At 41.9% G+C, this 22,043-nt stretch overlaps 1 long non-coding RNA gene across 1 annotated transcript; it reads left to right on the forward strand.

Moving 5' to 3' along the window:
- Window positions 1-5,267: 5,267 nt before the first annotated feature.
- Window positions 5,268-7,116, forward strand: LOC136701522 (uncharacterized). Its single transcript, XR_010803812.1, has 3 exons — window positions 5,268-6,098; window positions 6,336-6,380; window positions 7,024-7,116. It is a non-coding gene; the product is annotated as an uncharacterized lncRNA (long non-coding RNA).
- Window positions 7,117-22,043: the final 14,927 nt, after the last annotated feature.

A 22,043-nucleotide genomic window follows, 5' to 3' on the forward strand; every position in this document is an offset into this window, starting at 1 on the left:
GGTTAAAGTGAGGAACAGTAGATTGGAGTCTGGACTGGTCAGTGATCTCTTTTTATAAAGACGTCTTTAAAGTAACGCTGTCACGCCGTCGTCTTGTCACCTCTGTTTTTCCGGCCATGTGCTGAGAGAGAGCACATGGCTATGTTTGTTTATGTTCGAGTCTCCGCCTTTGTTCCGCCTCTTAGTCCGTGTCATGTGTTAACCTGTCCTCCTTGTTATCTGTCCAGGTGTGTCTCGTTTGTGTCAGCATTTAAGCCCTCTTGTCTCACGTCCTGTTTGTCGTTCATTTCACATTTCACTTCGCTTCGTTCAGAGTCATGTCGTGTTGTATCTTTCCCCTCTCCTAGTCAAGTCATGTCGTTTTGTTTCCTAGTCACGTTCCTTAATTTGGTTTGTCTGTCTTTGTCGTTTTCCTCGTTTCATTTCATATGTATTGTTTTTTCTTTGTTTCGTATGATTTGTTGTTTTGCTCTTTCATAGTCGAGTCATGTCATTTCGTTTCCCAGTCCTGTAATGTTGTTTCCTGTGTAGCGTGTATTTGTTTAGTTAGATCTTTTGTTAAAATAAACTCTCCGTGTTTCAGCAAGTGCGTCCGCTTCCGTCAGTCCGCCCCGTGATCCGTGACAAACGCTCTGTTTGTGATGAAGCGAGTGTTGTGCAGGTGATGACACATTGTTGTGAGAACGTCAAGCTTCATTTTGAAGAACTTCCACATGTTCAGAGGTGTTTAAAGATGAAGAACATTCACTGCTGTGTTTCTGCAGGATGCACACTGGAAAACCAAGGAATACAAAAGAGATTACTGCATACACTGGAGGGAAAGTACTGCTGCTCTGTTACTGCACTGAGACCAACTCTACACCTGAGACAGTCATTTGGAAAAAATACTTCCTTAATGGAGAGGAATGGGAGGAAGTGTCTAATGAGAGCGGTCAGTACAGAAACAGAGTCCAGCTGTTTAACTCTCACTCTCCAGGAAATCTCTCTCTGCACATATCACACCTGACTGAAGAGGATGGAGGAGTGTACAGATGTCATTATAAAGGAGATAAACACACAGACATCAGACTCACTGTTAAAGGTACATTCACTGCTGTGTTTCTGCAGGATGCACATTGAAAAACCACGGGGAGAGAACAGAGATTACTGCATACAATGGAGAGTCAGTCCTGCTGCCCTGTTACTGCACTGACACCAACTCTGAACCTGAGACTAATTACAAAGAAAATAAAAAACAATTTGAAGAGGTGTATAATGAGAGCGGTCAGTACAAAGGCAGAGTCCAGCTGTTTAACTCTCACTCTCAGGAAATCTCTCTCTGCTCATACCACACCTGACTGAAGAGGATGAAGAAGACTACAAGTGTGAAGAGGGAAATTAATACACATTCATTAGACTCACTGTTAAAGGTAACCCCTCTCTGATCAATATTCATAATGTAATGATGATGTCAGAACTACATTTATCTTCACTGGTGTCTACAGTTCTGTTGGGGACACTCTACACACACCTTTGGTCATAGTCTGCGCTGCTTCAGAAATGAAGTCTTTGTGAAGTGTGTAAAGTGTGTGAAGTCATTGTGTGAAGTTGCTGATTGTTGTAGCAGTAGAACAACATCAGTGTTGTGAAATGCTTCTGTTTGCAGTGGTCAGGTGTGTGGTCTGTCTTCTTTATCATTAAGCTGCTCATTGGTCAGGAAATGCAGCAAATCTACAGCCTCCACTGTAACACACAGTTCATCAGCTCACCCTCCAAACACTTCATGTGGGAACAAGAAGATTACATAGTTTTATTAAACTCCAATAAACACTGATCATCCACAGTTTGACTTCAATAAACCACTTCAGTCACCTGCTGTAGGTTTCCATTGTTTACAGTGTATTTACAGTGTTTATATAAATCTGATTGGCTGATGATAACTAGGATGGTCACTCACTCCATCTGACCGTGTTATTGAGTGACCTTAAGTCCAGTTACTCAGTCCATTCAGAACACAGTCTGTGAAATCATGTTCAACAACAAACACCAATCACTTCCTCAACACTGGATTCACAGTGAAATGTTTATGTCCGTGTGTCTCTTCAGGCTGTTCTCTGGAGGAAAGAGGTCAAACAACACGTATCACAGCGTATAAAGGAGGGTCAGTCCTGCTGCCCTGTTTTTGCACTGAACTACGAGCCAAACCTGAGAGAATCACCTGGAAGAAACTAAAGGGAATGTGGAAAGAGATGCCTATTAAGGGTGTTCAGTACAGACGTCTCTCTCCAGCTGTTTAACTCTCACTCTCCAGGAAATCTCTCTCTGCTCATATCACACCTGACTGAAGAGGATAGAGGATGGTACTGGTGTGATGCTAAAGGAAGTGGACTCAGAGTCATCCATCTCACTGTTGAAGGTAAAACACAGTGTGAATGTGTTGTGATGCAGGTAGAGGACCATCTTCATAAGGTAGTGCTGGTCTTTACCAGTGACCAGTCCTGAGGTCATCAGTGTGTGATGAATTATTGAGTGTGGATCAGTTGTAGAATTAATGTAGTAGTGTAAAATGTTTGGGATTCTGGAAGTTTCCAGTGTAGTTCTAGCACAGTGCTCATCTCTACAACATTCATCATGGACTCTTCTCTCCTCGCAGGGATCCCACCTCCAAAACCGAGTTCAACACTTGATCAAATCATTCCCACATCTGCAGCTCAACCTTCCTCCACAGTTTCCTCCCAAAAAGGTAAAAGCTAATTCCAGGCCCAGATTTCACATTTCACATCATATAAATCGGATCATTGTCTTTCTCTCACTCTCTCTGTCAATGTTAAATACTTTGAGTTTCTGAGTCCACTACGTGGTTAACTTGCAGTAGGTGGATGTTGTAAAAATAAATGTGTTCTTCACCCTGCTGCTGCTTTTGTTCTTTGAAGTAACTGCTGTTTTTCTTTTAATGCAGTCATAACTTTACTAAATAATAAGGCTGTTGCTTGAGAGTGGACTTAGGCCTCTCACCCACGTTCTGCATTTGTGACGTAGTGGAAAATGTGATAAAAGTGATGAAAGAAGGGTACAGTAAAGGTTCAAATGCGAGATGTGACCACATCACTGTTTTTGTGGGTGAGAGAGACAGAGGGAGAGAAAGTAAGAGCTCATCTGAGCAGGTTTCCTGTTTGCTGTGTTCGACTTAGAGAGCAGTGAATTTCTGAAGAGAAAGTTAGAGTTCAAGGCTTTAGTTTATTTTAGTTTAAGTAAATACATAGACAAAATAAACTAACTTTCACATCCCTTTCACCTTATGGGAAAATAAAATTTATCTCATCTCATGTTTAGCACTAGAACTACCAGGATTTTCATATACCCCCTTTTTCTACCAGAGGCTGCCAAATGGCAGTGCTGGGGTAATTTGCAACCCATTAGGCCACCTTTTGTTATGTACATTAAGCCACTACTAGGTACTAAAACGGGGGGATGGGTGATAATGTGAACTGTGTTGACTGACAAAGCTCTGAGAGTCACAGCAGGCACAGACTTTCAGGAGTTTAGTTCAGGGCAACAGTCTCAACAAATAAAAAATATTTTGGTACTTTGGCAGTTTTCTCAGCTGCTGATAATTATTATTATAATCTTTCAAAAATATAATGAAATAATACTTGTTTATTTAGAATACACACAATAAAGAATTATTTAAGCTTTTTAGTTTATATTTGTTGATCTAATGCAGTATTATTTGATGTGAAACCTACAAAAACCTTGAGAAATACAAATAAAAAAATCAGTTAAGTAAAAATTGCTCAAAAATAGTATTTAAGTTTAATTTGAGTCATATTTACTTGTCAAGAAAAACACTTTGCCAATGGGGTGAGATATTTTGACTTAAAACAAGAAAAAATGTCCTGATAATATTCTTTTACTTGGGTTTTAAAAAGTTTAAGTAAAAATGTCCTTTTTACAAGTAGCTGAGGGTTGTTTTTTGTATAAATTTATGTAAAAATATCTTTACCTATTGGCAGTTTTTCAAAAGACAAAAACTACTTAAAATAAGGTTACAACATATCAGAGCTATTTTGACTAATCAATATGCCACTTTTTGCACTGTGAAAACAATCCTACATTAGCACAAAGGAGGCAGTTTTTAAAAAAGGCAAATTTACTTAAATCTGAACTTTAGCTATTTTGACAAATCATCAGTGAGAAAACAATCCAAAATTAGTACAAAGGAGGCAGACTTGAGGTGTTTTGGAATTATAGTTCAAATAATGTCTTTGTGTGAGTTTTAGAATAAAGAGAAAGATGACTGCAGACACTGGAAAACTTGTTAATAAAGTGCATAAACTTTATATAATAAACTGCACCAAAGTAAATAGCCTATTGGCTACATGCTGAGTGAAATAAAATAGAATAAACCTTTCTCACTATAGTACAATATTACAAATATACACGATGGAGGGAACTGAGATGGGTTCTATATTTATTTTAAAAATGTTGTTGTTGCAGCCATTAGATCGAACAATGCCAGTACCAGGTAACAGTGAACAGGGATGGGTGTGGTGGGTGATAGCGTGAACGATGATGATAACGATTATGTATGTATCCACCTCCATGTGGATAAAAAGCCACGTCACCACACATTTCACTTACTCTGTTGACCAAGAAGCAAAGATGGCAAAGGTTTACAGTACAGAGCAGACTTTGGACATGACCCTCAACCATGTCAACCCCTGTGACTCAGATGGAGAAGAAATTACTATTGATCAGAGCGGTGACTCTGAAATCTCTTCTGATAAGATTTCCTAAATTTTCTATGTTTGTTTGCTGGTTATGGCTGTTGTGATTTTGGAAGAGACACACTGCAAAAAGTACAATCTTGAAGTTAAAATTGCTCAAGAATATTATTCTATTTTAATTTGAGTAATTTTGACTTGTATTTTGACTTAAAACAAGACAAAATGTCCTGATACGATTCTTTTACTTTGGGTTTTAAAAAGTTTAAGTAAAAATGTCTTTTTTACAACTAGCTGAGGGTTGTTTTTTTGTATAAATTTATTTAAAAATATCTTTACCTATTGGCAGTTTTTCAAAAGACAAAAACTAAGCAAAATGTTTCTTTCCTGTTCATATACCAATAAAACTACCTTGAATCTAAATGTCTGGTAATGTTGACTTTTTTTGTGGGTGGGGGTTCACCAACTTGCTGCAGAGAAGAGTGTGGAGTGCAGTAGAGTGTCTCCTTTCAAATGTAAAGGCCTCATTTACATAACACTGGAGGTGAGAAGAGCTGTTCACACCTGCCAAATGGCAGTTCTTTGGGATTTAAAGGTATAATTGCCAAATGGCAGCGGTTTGGTAGTTCTAGTGTTAGATGGTAAAGTAGTATCAGGGTGGAGTTGTGGCTGTAACTGCTGTAGTGTTGTTGTGGCTGTGTGTAGTGAGTGTGTTCTGGATCTCATTAAGAATGCAGGTGTGTGTTTATCTGCTGTTGGTGCTCTATGTGGCTGAAGGTAAGTTCATTCTCCTGTGCTCTCAAAATAAAAATGTACATTATTGTCACTAAAGGTACAATCAGTGTAATTTTTTTTTTCATTGGTAGGTAAATTTGACAAATTTTTAGGTTTCTATTTTTACAGTGTATTTATAGCATATAATAAATTCTGTTTAGCTGACGATGAACATGTTGTGAGCGTAATGTACCAAATACTTAGTCCATGCAGAACATAATCTTTAAATTCATATTTAAAATAAAAGTGGACATCATTTCCTGAACTGGTTTGGATTCACAGTTACGTCATGTTCATGTATCTCCTCAGGTCGTACTCTGCACAACAGGCGTACAACGATCAGAGCACGTCTAGGAGGGTCAGTCCTGCTGCCCTGTTACTGCTCTGAATTTCACACCAAACCTAAGAAAATCACCTGGAGGAAATACAAAGTAAATGGAAGTGTGTGGGAACATGTTTCTATTGAGAGCAGTTCGTACAGAGGCAGAGTCCAGCTGTTTAACTCTCACTCTCCAGGAATTCTCTCTCTGCTCATATCACACCTGACTGAAGAGGATGGAGGACTGTACAGATGTGATGCTGAAGGAAGTGGACACACAGTCATCAGACTCACAGTTGAAGGTAAAACACTGTGTGAATGTGTTGTGATGCAGGTAGAGGACCATCTTCATAAGGTAGTGCTGGTCTTTACCAGTGACCAGTCCTGAGGTCATCAGTGTGTGATGAATTATTGAGTGTGGATCAGTTGTAGAATTAATGTAGTAGTGTGAAATGTTTGGGATTCTGGAAGTTTCCAGTGTAGTTCTAGCACAGTGCTCATCTCTACAACATTCATCATGGACTCTTCTCTCCTCGCAGGGATACCACCTCCAACACCTTCCTCCACAGTTTCCTCTCAAAAAGGTAAAAGCTAATTCCAGGCCCAGATTTCACATTTCTGTCGCTCTGTGAATGAGCTCATTAATGTTCAATTAGTTTTCTTGGGCCTCTGCTCTGGCTCCACACTTTAATTCTTGTGTTCACACTGTTCTTCTTAGTTTTTCCATCCTGTCTTTGTCCAAGTTGTGGGCAGATAATGTGTGGAAGAAGTCTTTAACATGACTGTATAATGTGGTGTATGCATCTTTTTTGCACTTCTTTTTTGTGAAGTGTGCAGTGTTTTAGTTTGTCACTCTTTTTTGCTGTATAACATGCTCTGAAGTGAATACTTTAAACTAGATATTAGATCTTAGCTGTGAATTCTCAGTGGCCTTCAGCTACAAATACGTGGTCGTTGTTTTAGTGGTGATAAGTACTGATGCTGATGTGGTATTCCAGATAATAACTTTATGCCAGACATGCTCCACAGCCCAGTGATGAAGGAGGAGTCCACTCTGACTGATTCTCACTGTGGAGCGTGGTGACCTTGGGCTTGTGTCTAGCAATTTCAGCTGAATTCCTATGTCAGCTGTTGTTTTGGAAATGTAGTGTTTGCCCCCACCAACACACACACACACACACATACCAACAAATGTCTCTCTTTCTCTCTCTGTTCTTCTTGATACAGATCCATCAAGCAATATCATCATCATCTGCGCTGCTGTGGGGGCTTCACTGATGTTGATGGTCCTCGGAGGAGTCGTCTACTGGAGATACAGAGGTACACACACACACACACACACACAGTGTTGGGAGCTCAGTCCAGTTGCTGTGTGTGAGTCTCTGCTTTAATTCTACAGCTCAGAGACGAGGACGGACGGAGAGTCAGACAGGAAGTAGAGGAGGTCAGGAGACTCAGGTAAGACCTGCACTACGCCACTGCAGCACAGAGACTGACCTCACTGCTTTTTCCAAACTCCTGAATCCGGGAGCATTCCCTGTGTTTTCCTTTAGTTTTCCACCTCCGCTGTTTCTCTCTCGGCAGTTCTCAGGCTTTTGTTGAGACTCTGTGGTTTCCATCCAGGGTTTAAAGCTGCTTTTCAGATGTGGAGAGAAAAGCTCCATGTGAAGGTTTTATTGTGTTCAGAAAGCGTGTGATTGGCTGAATTTGTGTTTCAACAGGATGATGCTCTGGTGCTGTACGCTACTGTAAACAAACAGGACACACACCAGGAGGAGCAGGAGCAGGTGAGTGTTTCTGTAGGAGTGTGTTTACTCCAACATTACACACACATGTAATAACACACACTGCAGATTTATAGAAATGTGTTTTCTAGTTCTGGTAAAACTCACTGTAAGGGGTCAGTGTCACTCTATTTGTTAAAGGTTAATAAGCCCAGGGCGTAACGTAGTGTTTCTGAATGTGTTGTTGCTGCAGGACGATGTGACGTACTCCACTGTGGTCCACAACAAACCATCAACATCAGCACACACACTGCTGGACACTGGAGATACTACAGAATACTCTTGTATTAAACGCAGTTAAAACTCTCTCTCACACACACACACACACACACACACACACACACACAGATTTGAAAAATTATTTCAGATATTTAGATTTGTCTAAATTTACTGCAGGTTATTTATATAATATAATTTTTATTTTTTATTTTTTTATATATACATGTTTAGCTTTTAAACAAAACCACATTGTGGTCATTAGTTTCATACGGACAGTGATTCAGTGTGTTATTGATGCTGTTGTGTAGTGCTGGGTGTATATTGTGCTGTCATTAATAAATAAATAAGAGTTATGACGTGTCTCATGGTGTTTGTATGGACCCCATTTATATAGCTATTTTCCTTTTTTTTTTTCAGTGCCCCTTTCAGTTGCATTTAAACAGTAATTATGTGACATAGCCATATTCAATATGTTGTTTTATTTTCTAAAGACCCTTGGCTACTCAAATATGTAATCACTTGAGGTTTTCATGCTGACCGATAAATCAATTTTTCTTGAAATTGGTCATATTTTGTGTCTGCATAAAAGTGTCTGCTTTTTTTTCATATTTCTCAATGTATAGCCTTGAAATAATATTCCCACAGTGGATATCTTGACACAGATTGTTAGTGTGAGGTGTCTGTTAGATGAAAACATAAGCATTTTGATGCTAATTTATTACATGTCATATTACTGTGACATAAAAAAATTTGTAGCATCAGACGGACATATTTTTCTTGATATTCTAAGCTCTGGGATGTATGAGTGATAAAGTTCTGACAGTCACAGCAGGCCCAGACTTTCAGGAATTTAGTTAAGGGCAAATATGGACAATATCTCAACAAATAAAACATGTTTTGGGACATTAGCAGTTTTCTCAGCTTCTGATAATAACAATCATTATTATTATTATTATTATCTTTTAAGAATATGATGAAATAATACTTGTTTATTTAGAATACACACAATGAAGAATTATTTAAGCTGTTTAGTTTATATTTGTTGATCTAATGCAATATTATTTGATGTGAAATCTACAAAAACTCTGAAAATCTATAAATCAATAATAGGAATATGTTTTTGCTGATGACTCATATTTTTTCTGCCTGGAGACAGTGGGTTGAGGTCATGTGAGTCAAAAAGAAACAGAAAGTATACACTGTACAGCACATGAAACTACAGATACTGGAAGTCTGTGCTAGCATTTCTCTTGTGGTGTTGCTATTAGTGTGTGAAGAGTGGGAGAAGAGGGTTTCGTTGACAATCCAACACAATGGGCAGCTCTTTGAACACATTTTATAAGTGGACAGAAACTTGTAAATAACTCATGAAATAATACAGTTACATTAAAACCAAGCACACAATTGTCTTTCTTATGTAATGCTCAATAAGTTTTATGTGTCACATGACCCTCTTTTCATTGAAAAAACAAAAGTTGGATCCAAAATGGCCAACTTCAAAATGGCCACCATGGTCACACCCATCTTGAAAAGTTTTCCCCCTCCCATATACTAATGTTCCACAAACAGAAAGGTAATATCACCAACCATTCCCATTTTATTGAAGTGTATCCATATAAATGGCACACCTTATAGTTCATGTCCCTGGGCAGGGAAATCATTTATGATTAGATTAGAATCCTCTATGAGAGCAAAATAAAACATGAAACGGTAGAATCTGTGGTTTCTAACGGTATGTGGAGGATGCAGATAACTTCAGGCATTCATGAGATATAAATTTGCGAATATAAGTTGTGGTTTTTACCCTGCAACAGTAAAGTTTTCAGTAAAGCTCCAGTGAAGCTGTGGAAAGTGATGCTGCTGCTCAGTGAATGAATAAATATCATGAAGCTGTGCATTAAACCCGTTTTAGGGCCTGAGGCGGATGCACTCGCTAAAACACAGTATGTCATTTATGAAATATAGCAAACAAAGAGACTTTAACAGAAAGACAACACACAGGGAGCTACGCAGGCTAAACTGGACACAGGGGCAAAACAGGGTAAATGGGACAGACAGACTTGAGAGATAACCAGACTTTGGAACGAAACAATACTAAGGTGAATGCCGGAGACAGACATACTGACAGACTGGGTAGCAACATAACCTGAAACTAAACTGGGGATTGGACTCGGGACAGGACAGGAGACTGACAAAGGGTGGAAACAGGAGAAGAAACTTGGGACAAAACAGATGACAGAAACGGAGACAAGACAGAGCTAGAGATGGGTGATGAAGCATTGGAATGAAGAGCGGGACAGACTGGAGACAAAACCGGAGAGCAGACAGGGGACTGAACAGGTGACTGATAAAAGGGAACAGGAGAAAGGACTTGGGACTGGAAAAGACTAGACAGGACGGGAGTGGACACATGAGACTGGACAGGAGCAGCTAACTGGACAGGGTGCTTGACATTGGACTGGACACTGGATGGGAACGGGAACTGGACAGGAGACAGGACTGAGGCCGGGTACTGGGACTGAACTTGAGACAGGGCAGGATACGAGACCGGAGACTAGGCTTGAACTCTGGATGGGGACTGAGACAGAACAGATGTAGGTGAGGGAGACATGTCTGGGGACAGGACAGGATTAGGAACGGGAGACAAGAATGAGGACAGGACAGAACCAGAGACAGAAGATTGGACAGGGGTGTGTGACAGGACAGAGGCTGGGTGCTGGGACTGGACAGGAGACGGGACAGGTGATGGAATGGAGAACTGGGAATGGACAGGGGACTGTACTTGATTACAGACTGGGGACATGAATGGAGACAGGACAGGTGACAGGACTGGGTACTGGGACTGGACATGAGACTGGATGTTACATGCCAGAAAGGCTGTCTGTTTTTTTTTTTTTCTCTCAACACCCCTTTTTTCTTGCTCTCTTAATCCTGTCCTATTACAGGTGATCAACAGCAACCCCTGTATCTGACCAATGAAAGGAGCTGTTTCTGGAGTGAAGGCGGGGCTTCTGGTTTAAAGGTGGCCCATGCTGGAGAAAGGAGAGAGAGAGCTGGGGAGAGGAGGCCATGTTGTTTTTGTTTGTGGCTAACTTGCTTGTTGTGGCTAAGCTACTTGTTTTCCTTGTGGAGTTAAAGTTGGTATCTAAGCAAATGTGACTATGTGCTAACCTTTAGTTGTTCACTACCTCAGTGTGGACAGACTAGCAAAAACACCCAGCAGTATTGATAGTAAATTATTGTATACACTAGGTAAGGGGCGAGTGCCACTCATGTATTTTTTCTTAGGGAAATTAGTAGGTTAGGCAGGCAAGTTGTTTTGTTCTTTTCTTTTCTTTGGCACCGTCCATAGTCCACCTGAGTGTGTTGGCTTTTTGAATAACTCACCTTTGTCCTTTTTTTGTGAACTCTAAATGTAGCTTCACTTAAGTTATTTTGTGCTCTTTCTTTCTTTTTCCATGTTTGTTTTTTTCTTTGTATTGTTACTGAAGTTAAATTAAATCTAATTAGGAGCAGCAGTTGTGTGGGTTATCTTAACTGTCATCAATAGTACCTGATTTTCACACATCTCATTTTATGTCCTCTCTTACCCCTGGTCATTAAAAACAAGCATAGAGAGAGGACAGTAACACTGGACTTGAGACAGAACAGAGGGTTGAAACGGGGACTGGACTGGAGTTGGCAGGGGAACAGGACGTTCACGGGGACAGACACGAACACAGTGACAGGGACAGGAACAGAGACAAGGGCAGACACAGGGATGAAGACAGAGACCGGAACTAGGACAGGGACAGACAGGGGAATCAAAACAGGGGGGTGCCCAAGTCTGTGGGGATGTCCGAGAAGTCAGTCTTGGCACAACTCTGGGGATCGGCCCTGAAGTCCTTGGGGCCGATCTACGGACATGAAGTGAAGTGGCCGGGGCCACAGTCATGGGTGCAGAAGCAGCCGGGGCCACAGTCATGTGTGCAGAAGCGGCGGGGGACGCTGCCTTCCCAGGAACAGACACGGTGGGGGACGCCGCCTTCACAGGAACAGATGTGGCGGGGGACACGGATGCCTTCTTCTCTGGAGTAGGAGTGGCTGAGGAAGCCGCCTTCTCAGGGACGGGAGTGGCCTGGGTGACTGCCTTCACAGGGACAGGAGCGGCCTGGGTGGTCGCTTTCACAGGGACAGGAGCGGCCTGGGTGGCCGCCTTCGCTGGAACAGAACCGGCGGGGGACGCCACTTTCTCAGGGACAGGAGCGGCTCAGGAAGCTGCTTTCTCAGGGACAGGAGCAGCTGAGGAAGCCGCTTTCTCAGGGACAGGAGTGGCTGAGGAAGCCGCCTTCTCAGGGACAGGAGCAGCTGAGGAAGCCGCTTTCTCAGGGACAGGAGCGGCTGAGGAAGCCACCTTCTCAGGGACAGGAGCGGCTGAGGAAGCCACCTTCTCAGGGACAGGAGCGGCTGTGGAAGCCACCTTCTCAGGGACAGGAGCAGTGGGGTTCGCCGCCATCTCGGGAACAGGAGTGGAGACGTCCACAGAGGCAGGGGCTTGAGCTGCTTGCCGGGCAAATGCTGGAGTTACTGTGGGTTTAGGGGGACTGATGGGCGCACTCTTGTGCCCCGGTTAGCCTCACCTCCCATGCCCAGCAGTTTGAGGCTAACGGCCCCTACCCTCAACCCCCCAAAAAAAATTCCCCGGACCTGAGGGGGTAATCCTCGGGAGCAGAACGAGAAAATCTCTCATTTAAGAGTTCTATAAATGTCTCTACGGTAATATCCTTGGCCTTTTCCTTAATTAGTTTTTCTGACCACCGTAATGCCTCTCCTCTAAGGAGAGATTTAACAAACAAGACCTGAATAAATTCAGGAGGAGTAGGACAGGCCAAATATTCAAAATAATTTTTGCACTGCAGTATACATCCCTTACAGTTGCGACCTCCTTCAAATTCCACAGGTAAACCCAGGTATGATTGTAAAATAGCAGGTTGATCACCCACCCTTATGGCCAGTAATTCCTCTGCTATTTTAATGGATTTATCCAGTGACATGGCCTTGTTAGCTGCGTCCTTTAGTGGGTCGGTCATTCTGTCAGGAATCACGGATGGCGGACATTGGAGGACACACTCGCTAAAACACAGTATGTTATTTACGAAATATAACAAACAAAGAGACTTTAACAGAAAGACAACACACAAGGAGCTAATCAGGCTAAACTGGACACGGGGGCAAAACAGGGTAAACGTGACAGACAGACTTGAGAGATAACCAGACTATGGAACGAAACAATACTAAGGTGAATGCCGGAGACAGACGGACTGACAGACTGGATAGCAACATAACCTGGGAAACTAAACGAGAAACAGCAGAGACAGACAGACTAATCCTAAAAGGCAGAACTAATGCAAACGGGAAAGACAGACAGACTAAAGACCTAAACAGAGATACTTAACAGAGAACTAAACAGAGATACTTAACAGAGAACTAAACAGAAATACTTAACAGAGACCTAGAAAGCTAAACGAACACAGATAGCTAAAGCTAAACATAAACACATTGCTAAATCCAAAACTAAACACAGAGGGCTATAGCAAACACTACAGACAGACTTAATTCCATGACCTAAGAAAAGACAGAGACAGACAGACCAGACTGAGTAACATGACATAGCAACAATGGAAGAGGACCAACATGACTTGGGGAATAAAACAAATGACCGACAAACAAGTAGTGAGGCAAGGAAACTTAAATACATGACACAGACAAGACACACCTGAGACAGATAATGAGGAGGACGGACAAGGAGGCGGAACAAAGGCGGGACAAGGGCAGAGACATGGACAATAACAAACAGAGCCATGTACTAAGAGAGCGCATGGCGGGGAAATGACAGACATGACAGGACGAGGGCATGACAAGCACATGAACTACACACCACATGAGGACACCTAAACCTGATTGACTTCAAACACACACACACACACACACACACACACACACACACACGCACAGATACACACACTCCCTGTTGATCCTCTGCAGCAGCGTGTGTACACAAGTGATGGTGACGCACTCTGTGGTGTGTTGTGGTCAGTTTGTACATGTTTGGACAAATCTTTGTCCCTCTGCTTCCTCTCTGTTTTCACAGCAACAAGGCCACACCTGTGGTTAAGAGATGTTTTCCAGACCCAGACTCCCTTGCTCCATGGGTTTGGATCATTCGATCAGGTGTAAATCTGTTTGTAAAATTGTTCTTATCACTTGATTAAAACTTTGTCTCAAATAAAAAAAACACATAGTATTTTTGTATTTTCCTGCCTGCTTTTACTTTGTCATTCTTCTTTTCTTTAACAGACCCATGACCGATCCTGTGAACTTGTGTGCACTGTGGGGTCGCCCTAAAGTAGCTGGATGATGTTATTCTAAGGAGTGTTTTCAGACGTTTCCACAGTAGCTTAGTGCTTCAGTTCGTCTCTGAGCTTCTGTTTTTTTCTTGTTCTGAAGTTGCCCTTGGTGCCTTTACTGTAAGTGCACTGTTTATTTTACTTCGTAATACTGCTTTTACTGAAGGAAGGACTTAGACCAGCCTCCGCCTTCTGCATGTGTGACATAGTGGAAGATGTGATAGAACAGTAGAGAGAGGATGGAACAAGACACAACCGCATAACCATATTTAGTGTGTGAGAAAGGTGGAATGAGAGCTAGAGCAAGAGAGAGAGAGAGAGAGAGAGACAATGAACTCATCTGATAATTTACTGTAGTGTAGTGTAGACTGGGTGAGGTCAAGTGTACACTTGAGGACAGAGCTGCACAGCTACAGTAGTAGAGTAGTATCAGGGTGGAGTTGTGGCTGTAACTGCTGTAGTGTTGTGGCTGTGTGTAGTGAGTGTGTTCTGGATCTCAGTAAGAATGCAAGTGTGCGTTTATCTGCTGTTGGTGCTCCATGTGGCTGAAATGTGAGTTCATTCTCTCTCCTACTGTAGATCGTCCAACACAGAACACCACCATTTAAAGCTCACTTCAGAATTATGTTGCAGTCTCACTGTCGATTTGGGAATTTAAGGGTTAAAACTGAACAGTGTGAATGGCTGCTTTCAAACATTTTTCAGCACCATCACAGCCCCCCAGTCCACTTCCTGACACAGCCCCCAGGCTAAAGGATTAGCATTAGCATTGCTAACGGTGCTGCAGAGTGGAGATGTGTATACAGAGGGTTGATGAGGTGGTAACTCAGTGCTCTGTGGTGTGTTGTGGTCAGTTTGCTGATGCTCAGAGAGAGCACTATCTCAGGCCTCTGCTTCCTCTCTGTTGTCATGGCGATGAGGCCCCAGTTGTGGTTAAGAGAGATGGGGCCTGTTTCTCTCTGAGTCTGCGCAGTGGACACTACTCACAGACAGAGGGGCTTATGTAGCCAGGTCACTGCTATATACTACACTACAGAGACTAAAGTTTGGGGACACCTGCTCAGTCAACATGGGGAATGTCCCTCTTTGGTGCAGTATGAGCCTCTACTCTTCTGAGAAAGCTTTACACTAGACATTGCTGTTAAATATGGTGCTGAAGGAAGTGAATACACATGCTTCAGTGTTAAAGGTAAACCCTCTCTGATCAAGATCCAAAACAGAAACCTGACCTCCTCATTAGACGTGTAGACTGTTGACCACAGCAGGAGTGTGTAGCTGGTATCTTCCTTTCTCTTGGTGAAATAGACCACACCCACCACCGTGTGGAGAAGGACCACAGTGACGAAGGCAAAGGGGACGAAGGGAAGAGGCTGTGTAAAGGGAAGTGGGTCGTGTCTCTGTGTAAAACCAAGGCTAAAACTGTCAGAGTGGTCACTAATGTAACAGTAGCCCCTCGGTAAAGGGTTCAAACTCAAGACTGTTGGCTATTAGACAGGAGTCCTACAGGGGGAGCTGCTGTGAACTAGGGAAAATAGACCCAGGAGCAGAGTAGTCTGGTCTACAAGGGGTTAACTAAGTAATATTAAAATTCCTAATGTTCCTCCTGACCATCTCTCTACTGCTAGTATGATGAGTAGCATGTCCATGTCACCCACTCTGATTAACGCTAATAAATTTTTCAGCATTGAGACTGTGTCGGTTCCCCGCAAAGCTTGTTATCACAAACGCCCAAAAATCAGTTTTAACAACCTAATTAGAATTAACACCAAGGCACTGCAGGGAACGCAATATTTCAGCACTTCCAGCATTAAATTAGGGCTTTTAAATATACGACCTCTAACATCCAAAGCACTCACTGTCTGTGATATTATTACTGATAACAAACTCTATGCATTATGTCTCTGCGAAACATGGGCTAAAGCCAATGAATACATTGCCCTAAATGAGTCCACTCCCCCTGGCTTCAGCTATTACAGTTGCCCACGAACATCTGGTCGTGGTGGTGGTGTAGCCACAATTTATGACCCTACCATTGACACAACACAAAAATCTAGTTATGATACTAAATCCTTTGAAGTACTTACTCTTAAAGTCACTGCATCAAAAAGGCAGCACTCGTTTATGCTCATCACAATCTATCGTCCTCCTGGCCCTTATACAGAATTTCTTTGTGAATTTGCTGATTTCCTCTCAAGTGTAGTTATCGTATCAGAAAAGGCCTTAATTGTTGGTGATTTCAATATTCACTTTGAGAAGGACCATGATCCACTTAAAATTGCATTTGAATCAATTTTGGATGCGCTAGGGTTCACTCAGAATGTTACTGGGCCCACTCATCAATGCAAACACACATTGGACCTAGTGTTAACACGGGGCATTGAGATAAAGAATCTATCCAATCTCTCGCTACATGAGACCATCTCTGATCACCATCTAATCACATATGAAATTGCGTTAAACTTTGATATTTGTCCACAACCACGCTATATTAGAAAGCGCACTATAACATCCTCAACAGTTAGTGATTTTATCAACAACCTTCCAGACCTTACCACCATTTCTTTTCCAACTCACCCAAATGACCTGGAGCTCATTACAAACAACCTACACCACTTATTGTGTACAAACCTAGATAGTGTTGCACCAGTCAAGACCAAACAATTTAGAGAGAAAAGGCTTGCTCCATGGTACAGTGACAGCACGCGTGCATTAAAACTGGCTGCTCGTAACCATGAACGTAAATGGAGACACACAAAACTAGAATGTTTCCGAATTGCATGGCAGCACAGCCTCACCGACTACAAACATGCCTTATCTAAAGCCAAATCACAGTACATCTCTTCCCTTATAGAAAACAACAAAGACAACCCTAGATTCCTTTTTAGCACTGTATCAAATCTAATTGGAAACAAAAAGGAAATCAACCCCATTGTTCCCTCTGATTTCTGTAGCAATGACTTTATGAGGTTTTTTAATGATAAAATTGCTTGCATTCGCCTCAAAATCCAAAATCAGTCCAAAGTCACATCGGCTCTCGTAGATGAACCCCCTGCCAGCTCTGAGGTGCACTTAGACTACTTGAATTCTGTCGATGAAAATGACTTGCTTAGTTTAATTAGCTCATCTAAATCAACTACATGCTTACTGGATCCTGTACCAACACAATTATTTAAACAAATTTTACCTAAAGTCATTAGACCATTGCTCACAATAATAAACTCATCCCTCAACATTGGATATGTACCAAAACCTCTGAAACTAGCGGTAATCAAACCAATTATTAAAAAACCCAATCTTGACCCTCTTGTACTCGCAAACTACAGGCCAATATCAAACCTCCCTTTTATTGCTAAGATTCTAGAAAAAGTCGTGTCACAGCAGTTGTGCTCTTACCTACAAAACAATGACATTCATGACATTTTTCAATCTGGATTTAGACCAAATCACAGCACAGAAACGGCTCTAACAAGAGTAACTAATGACTTACTCCTTTCACATGATAAGGGCTATATCTCTATTCTGGTGCTGCTTGACCTTAGTGCAGCATTTGATACCATAGATCATGTGATGCTTCTTGATAGGCTGGAAAATCTGGTAGGAATAAAAGGATCTGCCCTCTCTTGGTTCAGATCTTATTTATCCGATCGTTACCAATTTGTTTATCTGAATAATAAATCCTCTAATCATACTTTAGTTAAATATGGTGTCCCACAAGGATCAGTGCTTGGCCCTGTATTGTTCACACTCTACATGCTGCCACTGGGTAGACTAATCCGTAAGCATGGGATTCAATTCCACTGTTATGCTGATGACACACAACTGTATATATCAGCCAAACCCAATGATGTTGCTTGTCTACGTAAAATAACAGAATGTCTAACTGAAATTAAAGACTGGATGATGCAAAACTTTCTCATGTTAAATTCTGATAAAACTGAGGTCTTGTTACTAGGTACAGATACTCAGATACATTCACTCAGAAATGCTGCTATTAATCTTGATAATTCAACAGTAAAACACAATGCCATCATTAAAAACTTAGGTGTAGCCTTTGATTCGACTCTCACATTTGATACCCACATATCCAATACAGTCAAAACCGCCTTCTTCCACCTACGCAATATTGCCAAAATTCGGCATATTTTATCATTAAAAGATGCAGAGAAACTAGTGCATGCTTTTATAACTTCACGTCTAGACTACTGCAATGCGCTCCTGGCAGGGAGCTCGTGCAAAGCGTTACACAAGCTTCAGTTAGTTCAAAATGCAGCAGCCAGGGTGCTCACTAGAGCTAGAAAATTTGAACATATCACCCCAGTTCTCTCGTCCCTACACTGGCTACCTGTAAAATTTCGCATTGACTATAAAATACTCCTCTTAGCTTATAAATCTCTAAACAGTTTAGGCCCGCAGTATCTTACTGAACTTCTCATACCTTATCGCCCGTCACGTACACTTCGTTCACAGGATGCCCATCTACTCTTTGTTCCTCGCATTAAGAAAAACACAGCAGGAGGAAGAGCCTTTTCTCACAAAGCTCCTCAACTCTGGAATAGCCTTCCGGTTACTGTTCGGGGCTCAGACACACTCTCAATCTTTAAATCTAGATTAAAAACCTACCTTTTCAAACAAGCTTTTGGTTAATCACTCACCTTCAGGTTACTCCTTCTCTATTGGTGTTCGGGCTGGTTTTCATATTATCACTGTTCTGTATTAATCCTGTCATATCACCATAGCTACAGCATTCTTAGTTAGCTTTGTAGTACCTGCCAACAACGCTGTCTGTCGCTGGGTTCTCTTGCCTGACCAGTGGAAGCTTTTTTCGCAGGACAAATTTCCCCATTCTTTACCATGACCCTACTAACCTTTTGTATTTTTATTTGTTCCCTTTGTCTGGCTTTCTTTCTCCTGTCTCTCTCTCATGCTTTGAGATGTCCTGCTGCTCTCCAGGTTTTGCCCTGATCCAGCCCGTGTCCTGTACAAGATCCTGGCCTTGCTAAGACTCATACATCACTAATATCATCATCCTCACCATTTTCATTTCTACTTCTCCATCATCACTAATATACTACATTTATATTACTATAACCCCTTCACTTTTACTTCTGTTCTCTATTGTGTCTCCGGTGTCGACCCGAGGAGGATGGGTTCCCCGTATGAGTCTTGGTTCCTTCCAAGGTTTCTTCCTCGTGTGCTGAGGGAGTTTTTCCTTGCCACTGTTGCCCCTGGCTTGCTCATAGGAGGCTTGGACCCGGATCTCTGTAAAGCTGCTTTGTGACGACTTTTTGTTGTGAAAAGCGCTATATAAATAAAATCTGATTGACTGATTGATTGATTAACTGAACACAACATAATCAATAAACTGGAACATATGATATTTTATACTTAATAATATTTGAATTTTTTATATCAAAGGGTTTTATAAAATGTTATTAAACCCAGCTGTTCACATCACACACATCTGCAGGTTGATCTCAGTAGAGTGGCCCACACTGAGCAGTCCACTGTGTCTGTACTAATACTACACTGTGTCAGTGTGGGTTCATTTACTGAGAATCGCTGCCCCCTTTAAAGAGGAAGTGGTGTGTGTTCCCACGACTCATGACAGATTATCATTATCAGAGAGTGTGAACTCAATTATCATGCAGCTGCTGATGAACAATGGAACACGGATAAGGTTCAGTCTCCTCCAGCTGCTCAGTGCTGGTGGACATTAGACTCTCTGTGTGTGTGTGTGTGTGTGTGTGCGTGTATGTGTGTGTGTGTGTAAACAGTGTGTGTGAGAGAGTGTGGAGTGGACACTGTGCTGGAACTAAGTGGTGTTTTACTAGCGAGAATGTTGCTGATTTTTTATCTTCTCTTCACTGGACCTCAGGGCTCTGACGGAGAATGAGACTTTTCTTTAGTAGCACTTTATAATAAGGGTACATTAATTACCCTATGAACCCTATGTATATAGCTATTAAAAATAAAAATACACAATAAATAATTATTTAAGCTTTTTAGTTTATATTTGTTGATCTAATGCAGTGTTATTTGATGTGAAACCTACAAAAACCTTGAAAACCTATAAATCAATAATAGGAATATGTTTTTGCTGATGACTCATAGTTTTCTGCCCAGAGACAGTGGGTTGACGTTATGTGAGTCAAAACGAAACTGAAAGTAAACAGCGTCTTTCTTGTCCCTTTGCAGCGTCTTTATTTCTGATTATAGCGAATATCATTAGAATCTTTCATGACGAACATGACACACAAATTTTGAAGGAGCACCTTGATTTTTAGGTGGTTTCTCACACTGGATTACTCCCACAGGCTTCACAGCACCGCGATAAGAGCGCCATTTTTAGAAACGGTAGGATCTGCGCTTTCTAACGGTATACGGAGCTCACAAACCCATTCAGACATTCAAGACTTACAAAGCTGATTATATAAGGTGTGTTTCTACCCCGCAGAATGCGGGGTTAGGGTTGATTTGGACAGTATTTAATAATATGACAGCAACAAGCATTACTAAACAATAAAGTAACATTACAATTAACCTTTATGTAATTATTATTTATGAATAACTGTGACATTAACTGACCATTTAGAAAGGCTTATTACTGTCTGAAGTGTTGTGAATGATGTTATGAGTGTGTTATGTCGTCATCCTCCTCATACAGTGTTACATCATCTCATACAGCTCAGATTCATATTCATTTCTAGATGATTGGCAGCTGTTGACTCTGATTGATTATGATCACACCGATCCACTCTTTACTCCACTTAAGAAACACAAATACAGAAAAAATCCCAAGAACAAAAATCAACTATTATTTTTGGGGTAAACATTGTGTTACTAGGTGCTCTGGATAACAGACTAGTCATTTCTGTACATTTTCTAATTCACTGGGTTCTACATACAACAGACAACATACAACTTTTAAACAGATACAATAACATTTTATAAAGTTTATCTGAATAAAGTATTTTTTCTGAATCAGTATTTTCTAAATAAAGACAATATGCATGTATTTTTTTCTGTGATAAACCAAGCCAGTTTAACTTGATTCTAAAATACTTTGGCACAGATGGATTAATCCTTCAGTCATAAGCTTTGCTTTACACTGTGCACCAGGAGTGCTCCTTTACATCCCTTTATTTGGATTAATCTTTGTCCATCTCCACCTTGGATCACCACCTTAACGTGGTGGAGGGGTTTGCGTGCCTGCGTGAGCCTAGGAGCTATGTTGTCGGGGGCAATAGCCCCTGGTAGGGTCTCCCAAGGCAAATTGGTCCTAGGTGATGGGCCAGACAAAGAGTGATCCATAAAGACACAGATGAAAAAGACAACGAGGACACAGCCTCCCTTGCCCGGAGCAGGGTTACCGGGGCCTCACCCTGGAGCCAGGCCTGGGGGAGGGGCTCCTTGGCGAGCGCCTGGTGGCCGGACTTTCACCTATGGAGTCCGGCTGGGCTTAGCCCGAAGGGGATACATGGGTCCACTCTCCCATGGGCCCACCACCTGTGGGAGAGGTAGTAATCCGGGTCTGGTGCATTGTGGATCGGGTGGTGGTCGGGGTCGGGGGCCCTGGCGTTCCGATCCTCGGTTACTGAAACTGGCTTTTGGAACATGGAACGTAACCTCTCTGGTGGGAAAAGAGCCTGAGCTGGTGCGCGAGGTTGAGAGGTACCGACTAGATATAGTTGGGCTCAGCTCGACACACAGTATGGGCTCTGGAACCAATCTCCTCGAGAGGGGCTGGATGCTCTTTCACTCTGGAGTTGCCCAGGGTGAGAGGCGTAAGGCAGGTGTGGGCTTACTCATAGCCCCCCGGCTTAGCGCCTGTACGTTGGGGTTTACCCCAGTGGACGAG

The sequence above is a fragment of the Hoplias malabaricus genome, chromosome 7, assembly GCF_029633855.1.
Source record: "Hoplias malabaricus isolate fHopMal1 chromosome 7, fHopMal1.hap1, whole genome shotgun sequence".
NCBI lineage: Eukaryota > Metazoa > Chordata > Actinopteri > Characiformes > Erythrinidae > Hoplias > Hoplias malabaricus.